At 34.2% G+C, this 8,321-nt stretch overlaps 1 long non-coding RNA gene across 1 annotated transcript; it reads left to right on the forward strand.

The window, feature by feature from the left end:
- Positions 1 to 1,337: 1,337 nt before the first annotated feature.
- On the forward strand, positions 1,338 to 2,022 carry LOC130642336 (uncharacterized). The gene is made up of 2 exons (XR_008982559.1): positions 1,338 to 1,620; positions 1,822 to 2,022. It is a non-coding gene; the product is annotated as an uncharacterized LOC130642336 (long non-coding RNA).
- Positions 2,023 to 8,321: the final 6,299 nt, after the last annotated feature.

Genomic DNA, 8,321 nt, shown 5'->3' on the forward strand with positions numbered 1-8,321 from the left:
GAAAACATTTTTGAAAACTACAAGTCTCGTGCGTTTTAGTGGTGAAAAGATAATTTAAAAAATCGTTCTGGAAATGAGTTTACTCGCAGGGTACTTTCTTTGTATACTTTTGACTATACGGGCCGAGTCCGGGATTTACGGGAAATCGCGGGTTTTCGTTTGCCGGCGATTAAACTTCTTTTACTTCGCGTCTCATCAAAAATGAAAACATTTTTGAAAACTACAAGTCTCATACGTTTTAGTGGTGAAAAGATAATTTAAAAAATCGTTCTTGAAATGAGTTTACTCGCAGGGTACTTTCTTTGTATACTTTTGACTATACGGGCCGAGTCCGGGAGTTACGGGAATTCGCGGGTTTTCGTTTGCCGGCAATTAAACTTCCTTTATTCAGCGTCTCATCAAAAATGAAAACATTTTTGAAAACTACAAGTCTCGTGCGTTTTAGTGGTGAAAAGATAATTTAAAAAATCGTTCTGGAAATGAGTTTACTCGCAGGGTACTTTCTTTGTATACTTTTGACTATACGGGCCGTGTCCGGGATTTACGGGAAATCGTGGGTTTTCGTTTGCCGGCGATTAAACTTCTTTTACTCAGCGTCTTATCAAAAATGAAAACATTTTTGAAAACTACAAGTCTCATACGTTTTAGTGGTGAAAAAGTAATTTAAAAAATCATTCGGGAAATGAGTTTACTCCCTGGGTATTTTCTTTGTATACTTTTGACTATACGGGCCGAGTCCGGGATTTACGGGAAATCGCTGGTTTTCGTTTGCCGGCGATTAAACTTCTTTTATTCTGCGTCTCATCAAAATGAAAACATTTTTGAAAACTGCAAGTCTCATGCGTTTAAGTGGTGAAAAAATAATTTAAAAAATCGTTCGGGAAATGAGTTTACTCCGTGGGTATTTTCTTTGTATACTTTTGACTATTCGGGCCGAGTCCGAGATTTACGGGAAATCGCGGGTTTTCGTTTGCCGGCGATTAAACTTCTTTTATTCCGCGTCTCATCAAAAATGAAAACATTTTTGAAAAATACAAGTCTTATGCGTTTAAGTGGTGAAAAGATAATTTAAAAAATCGTTCTGGAAATGAGTTTACTCACAGGGTACTTTCTTTGTATATACTCGACTATACGGGCCAAGCACGGGATTTACGGGAAATCGCGGGTTTTTGTTTGCCGGCGATTAAACTTCTTTTATTCAGCGTCTCATCAAAAATGAAAACATTTTTGAAAACTACAAGTCTCAAGCGTTTTAGTGGTGAAAATATAATTTAAAAAATCGTTCTTGAAATGAGTTTACTCGCAGGGTACTTTCTTTGTATATTTTTGACTAGGCTGTTCAGTCACGTGACTTTTTGCCGTGTTCGGAAATTCAGCTTAAAACAAGCTCGCACACGGCAACGCGTATTTTGTTATTGCGCGTGATGGCACTTATTTTAAATCGTCGAATTCGGCACCTATTTCGCTTAAGACAGATGGTGTATGGGCAGATAGTGATTGTTAAGTACCTTAAATTTGTTTTTTTGAATGAGACTTGTTTAAACGACCAACAGTGTATTCAGATTTCGACGAGGGAAATGTAAACTTGGCGCAAACAGAGGAAAGTGCATGACGTATCAGGTAGTCTCACTTGAAATTAGTTTATATTAAAAATATACTTTCAATTTCTATTCTTATTCCTAACTTTCCTGCATGACAAATCTGGAGAAAAAGCATTTTTTGTTTATATCGAACCCCCGTCTTAAAGTTCTATGTGACTTGCTGCAGTGCAACAACGAATTTCGACTTTTTATTTATTTTATTTTATTATATAATTTATAGTCTTGGAATGATGGCTATTAATCATGGCTATGTGCTAGATATTCCAGTTAACATTAGACACAGCTACTAAACTAAAGCACCAAAGCTAGCTAGCTACCTAGCTATATATATATTAGCCGAAGTAGTGGACCAGAAGATGGAGTGTGTGATGTTGTGTTTAATTATTCCATACCACTGTGTGGTTAATAGATAAAGGTATATTTTGCTTACTACTAGTGTGATTTGGTTTTTAAACACTTAAAGTATTAGGCTTGGAAATTTGTTGATTCCAGATACCAATTTGTTACCCACTCAGTTCTTGCAAACTGTTTACTGTTTACCATTATTCTTTTTTACAAAAACGCCTCTCTTCCAACTTTCCAGGCCTAAAGTTAGCTAAGAGTCAGAGTAGGTTACTTTATAGCTAGCTTATACTGTTTTAAAAAGCAAGATTTAGATAATAATTGAAGAGATAATGATTATATAATGTTATTTTTGTAAATATTCCATTGTTTAGTATGTATAGCTATATCATAATTGCTGACGTAAACTAGAAAGGCAGATAATACACAGTCTAGGTAGGAATGGTATTTTAAAAATAATATGCATTGGTTAAAAGTTTTGCAGCTTATGTTAGACAATAAAATTATTAGTGCAGTTTCGCTTGATATATTTTCAGCTTTAAAAATGAGTATTAAAAATAAACAAGTTTATGATCTTTTTTCTTCATTGAATGAAAAAAGCATTAAAGAAGTAAGTGATGGATTTGTTTTACTTGGTGTTGAAATAACATGTCCAGAAAAAGCGTTATATACAAAAGTTAAAAGACTAGTAGAGAAAGTAAATGGTCTGAAAAAAAGGAAAGCTAATTCTGCTATAGAAACTTTGTTGGAAGCTGAGTTTAGTGTTCCAGTGCAAATTACCCCACATCAGCGATCTATTGATGCGGCTAGTTCTAGAAATGAAGTTTTGTTTAAAGAGAAAATGAAACAATTAAAGGAGGAAAACAAAAGTTTAAAAAGAAAGTGCGAAAATTTTCAAGAATTAGAAATTCAATACAACACACAAGTCAAAGAGGTTAAGAAACTTAGTAACGAGTTATTTGTAGCAATGAAGGATGAAAATAAGTTGACAGCAGAATATCGTCGTATAAAGAACAATTATCTTGAAGTAGAGGAAAAACTTAGAAATGTGGAATTGAAATTTAAAGATAATAGCAAAGCGAGGGCAGATAAATTGAGAAATTTATCAAAGAAAATTAAAAACAGAGATGATAAAATTAATAAAATGGAATCAGAAATAGCTGAATTGATATCTGGTACTGAGAATAAAAGTGATGAGTTGGATGACATGAAAGTAAACTTGAACAGACTCAATGATAAATTAGAAAACAGTGAAACTATAGTTGATGATCTGCGGAATGAGAAAGCAAAACTGAAAAGAAAGACGCACAGTTTGTTGTTAAAAATTGAAAACCAGAAAAAATTGATTGACCACAAAGAAGTGAATGATATGAAGTGTTTAAAAAGTGATTATGACAAACTCTGTACAAACATGAAGCAACTTACTGAAGAAAATCGTGATTTGCAAATGCTCGTTTCGTTATTAAACGACAATGAAATTGTAACATTTGAAGGTGGTCGTTATTCAGACGAAATAAGAGAAGTTGTTATGGAATTACTTTCCTTGAATGTCAGCATGGGAAAGGTAAATGATGTGATCAAGGTTGTACTTGAAAAACTTGCAAAAAAAAGGGTTGACAGGTTGCCTTCACAAGGTTTAAAAAGTCATTTAATGCAAGAAGCATTAATTTTAGCACAATTACAGGTTGCAGAAGCAATGATTGATAATGACAAGGAGGCGTTTGGTAATTGTTTACATGGAGATGGTACATCAAAATACCATAAACATTATCAAAATTTTCAGATTACAACATCGAAAGGAAAAACTTTAACATTTGGATTATCAGAAGTTGCAGGTGGCGATGCGGCAATAGTAATGAAAAATTTTACTGACACAATTGATGACATGTGTGACATTCTGAAAGAATGTGACAAGGATGCAAATTTTTCCCGGCTTGTCACATCAATCAAATCTACAATGTCGGATCTTGGCCCTATTAATCCTTTATTTAACTCACAACTGAAATCTTTAAGGGAAAAATTATTACCAAATGTTGTAGAAAACTGGAATTATTTAAGCGAAACACAAAAAACGGACATGACCGATATGGGAAATTTCTTTTGCAAATTACATCTTCTGGCAAATTTTGCCTCAGAGGCAGATAAAGTTCTGCATTCATTTGAGAGAATGGTCCTCTGTGATGACTATGAAACAGTATTTGCCTTCAATAGTGCAAAAGAATCTTCTGCTTCTAGATTAGTGCGTACAGCTTGTAAAGCTTTTCATGTGCGTGGAAGTGACGAATGTGGAGTAGCATCGTATTTTAACTCGTTTTTAGCTGGTCGCAATCAGAAATCTTACTTTGTACCATTTATTGGAAATCGTTTTAACATATTGTTTTATAACGCTGCTGCATTATATTACCATCGTGATGCAGTCGTATCTTTTCTTTCATCATGGCCTGATCCTAATAATTTACTGAAAGCTGTAAATGAAGACGTATCAAATAAGTTGTTTCTTAGTGAAGTCAGAGCACTTGGCATTATTGATAAATTATTGACTGGTCCATTGTGGCGATTAATAGAGTCTTGTGAAAGTATCCTCGAAATAAATCCATACCTGTTACAACTTAAAGTCAAACTATCTGCACTCTGCAACAATTGTTCATCACTTCTATCTGGCAGTCATATTTTCCAAGAGGATGGTATTATTGTACACAACAAAGATGAATTATTTATCAAGCTATTTGAGGATACAGGTGATGATGAATTGGATATTCTAACACAGCAAGCCCTTGAAATTATTTGCCATGCAATTCTCATCATCTTAGAGCGTCAATGTAAGGATCAACTGCCTGGAGGAAAGTACTGGAGCCCCAGTCAGATAATAAAGGAGACGTCATCAATTGTACCAGTAACCAATAAGGCTTCTGAAAGTGACTTTGCAATTTTGGATTTGTTAGTGAAAACGAAGCCAAGTGCCAATGTTGAAACATTGCAGGCTTTAACCATGTGGTCGCGTAACAAAACACTTGATTGGTTTGAACAGAAGTCTTATGATGAGAAAAAAAGTATGATGGAATCAGCCAGACATAATGTGGAAAAAATGAAGGCGAAGTATAAATCAAGGAGAAAAGAACTGTTGGAGGAGAGGAAAAGGAAATTGCTTGCTAAACAAGATATGAAAAAGAAAGCTGAAGAGAAAATAGCATTGAAGAAAGTGGAAGCTTTTAACAAATTGCTTGAGCTAAATGTCCAGGCTTGGATATCTGTTGATGAACTGAAAAAAAACATCATGGATATATCATCACAAAAACGTGCAGAAGTTTTGCTAGCGCAAATGATTTTTATAGGCATGTTATGCCTTTCAAATGCAATTCCAAATTGTTTAACAAAACAAAACAGAGTGGAAACAAAAGAGTTGATTTGTCTTGGGAAGAGCTTCTTGAAAACTTTGTTAAAATCATGCATGTAACATTTTCATCATCTGCAGAAAAGGTAACAAAGGATAACCTGAAGTCGAAGGAAGATAGAGATGAAGTAGTTGCAACCCAAAAAAAGGAACTGATGGAAAAGATCAAGAAAGAAAGGATGAAAAAACTGTCTGAACAACAAAAAAGCAACAAACTCCCTTCCTTCATCAAAGACCCTGATTGTTTAGTTGGTTTACACATACGGCATCATTTAAAGGAAGAAGATGAAGAGGATGCATATTGGTGTAAAGGGGAAATTCTAAGTGTAGCAAAACGACATTCCAATCCTAAACGCACGTTGTTTAATGTAGTATATGAGTCAGAACCTGAGACAGTTTGGAGTTTTCCAATAATTTTAGATTTTGAGAAGGGAGACGTTATTATGTTATCTTAGAATATAGTTAGTTATAGTATAGTTATATATTTGAGGGAAGAAATTTTTGTGGTAATGTATTTCGTTCAAACCGTGGAACTTTTTTATGGCAAAAACTTCTTCCTTTGAGGATCATTGTTTTGTCAACTTGTGACATGTGGTATATATTGTTCTATTAAAACATTTAGCACTTATGGTAGCTTAATATTTTGCGTTCTTTTTTTTATTTAGGTGCTAAAAGGTGCAGTTGTTCCATTTTCATCTGGTCTGCATATTTATACTCTGTCAAATATTTTGCAAGCTTTAAGAGTGTTTGTCAAAGTTTTATAGTTACCAACTTAGTGTTTTACAGTGGTTCCTGTGGACTTTCTTTTTACATTTCCTTAAATTTGAAATATCTTTTCAGCTATTACGTTATTTTCTCTGGCTGGTCTGCAAAAATATAAATTTCGTACATTTCTATGAAGTCTCTCAATGTTAAGATTACAGTTTATAAACATTTTTGCCGGTTATTGTATAATTGTTTTGCTTTTATACATTGATTTTATGTTATTTTTGAGCTACAGCATCATTTTTACTATCTGGTCTGCAAATTACACTCTTGTCAAATATTTTGTACTCTTCAAGAGTGTTTGTAAAATTTTTGAATAGTTACTAATTTGTGGTGTTTTATTATGTTCCTGTGAATTTTTTTCGCATTTTCATCAATTTGGAAAGATTTTTTCAACTATGACGTCATTTTTTCTATCTGGTCTGCAAATTACACTCTTGTCAGATATTTGTACTCCTTAAGAGTGTTTGTATAATTTTTGAATAGTTACTAATTTGTGGTGTTTTATTATGTTCCTGTGAACTTTTTTGCATTTTCATCAATTTGGAAAGATTTTTTCAACTATGACGTCATTTTTTCTATCTGGTCTGCAAATTTACACCCTTGTCCGAAATTTCGTACACTCTAATGAACTTTGTTTAACGTTAAGATTACAGTTTATAAAATTGTTTACTGGTTGTTGTATACTTTCTTGCGCTTTTAGAGCAATTTGTAGTAATATTTGAGCTATGACGTCATCATTACGTCATTTCTAAAAATAAACCATCAAAAATTAATATATTTTTTCTTTTACAAATATACTATCTACTGTAAAAATTTTAAGTTCTTACCATGTCTCAATCTGGAGTTATTGATTTTTAAAGATAGAAATTGTGAAAAAAAACCTATACATGACCCCCGTCTTTGTGCCGTGTTTTGTTGCGAAATTGGCCGAAAAACGCAACAAAAAAGGGCTATACTATCTATCATAAAAATAACAATAACTAGAGAATGGCTTGGAGTTAGGAGTTGCGCGACCCCTCGTTGAAACCGTATAGAAATGTAGAAAACGTTGCATACGGCTAGAAGGTCGAGCGGCGCATAGAAAAATTTGACCTGAACAGCCTATTTTGACTATACGGGCCGAGCCCGTGATTTACGGGAAATCGCTGGTTTTCGTTTGCCGGCGATTAAACTTCTTTTATTCTGCGTCTCATCAAAATGAAAACATTTTTGAAAACTGCAAGTCTCATGCGTTTAAGTGGTGAAAAAATAATTTAAAAAATCGTTCGGGAAATGAGTTTACTCCGTGGGTATTTTCTTTGTATACTTTTGACTATTCGGGCCGAGTCCGAGATTTACGGGAAATCGCGGGTTTTCGTTTGCCGGCGATTAAACTTCTTTTATTCCGCGTCTCATCAAAAATGAAAACATTTTTGAAAAATACAAGTCTTATGCGTTTAAGTGGTGAAAAGATAATTTAAAAAATCGTTCTGGAAATGAGTTTACTCACAGGGTACTTTCTTTGTATATACTCGACTATACGGGCCAAGCACGGGATTTACGGGAAATCGCGGGTTTTCGTTTGCCGGCGATTAAACTTCTTTTATTCAGCGTCTCATCAAAAATGAAAACATTTTTGAAAACTACAAGTCTCAAGCGTTTTAGTGGTGAAAATATAATTTAAAAAATCGTTCTTGAAATGAGTTTACTCGCAGGGTACTTTCTTTGTATATTTTTGACTATACGGGCCGAGCCCGTGATTTACGGGAAATCGCGGGTTTTCGTTTGCCGGCGATTAAACTTCTTTTATTCAGCGTCTCATCACAAATGAAAACATTTTTGAAAACTACAAGTCTCGTGCGTTTTAGTGGTGAAAAGATAATTTAAAAAATCGTTCTGGAAATGAGTTTACTCGCAGGGTACTTTCTTTGTATACTTTTGACTATACGGGCCGAGTCATGGATTTACGGGAAATCGCGGATTTTCGTTTGCCGGCGATTAAACTTCTTTTACTCAGCGTCTCATCAAAAATGAAAACATTTTTGAAAACTACAAGTCTCATACGTTTTAGTGGTGAAAAGATAATTTAAAAAATCGTTCTTGAAATGAGTTTACTCGCAGGGTACTTTCTTTGTATACTTTTGACTATACGGGCCGAGTCCGGGAGTTACGGGAATTCGCGGGTTTTCGTTTGCCGGCGATTAAACTTCCTTTATTCAGCGTCTCATCAAAAATGAAAA

This window comes from Hydractinia symbiolongicarpus, chromosome 4 (assembly GCF_029227915.1).
Source record: "Hydractinia symbiolongicarpus strain clone_291-10 chromosome 4, HSymV2.1, whole genome shotgun sequence".
Lineage (NCBI taxonomy): Eukaryota > Metazoa > Cnidaria > Hydrozoa > Anthoathecata > Hydractiniidae > Hydractinia > Hydractinia symbiolongicarpus.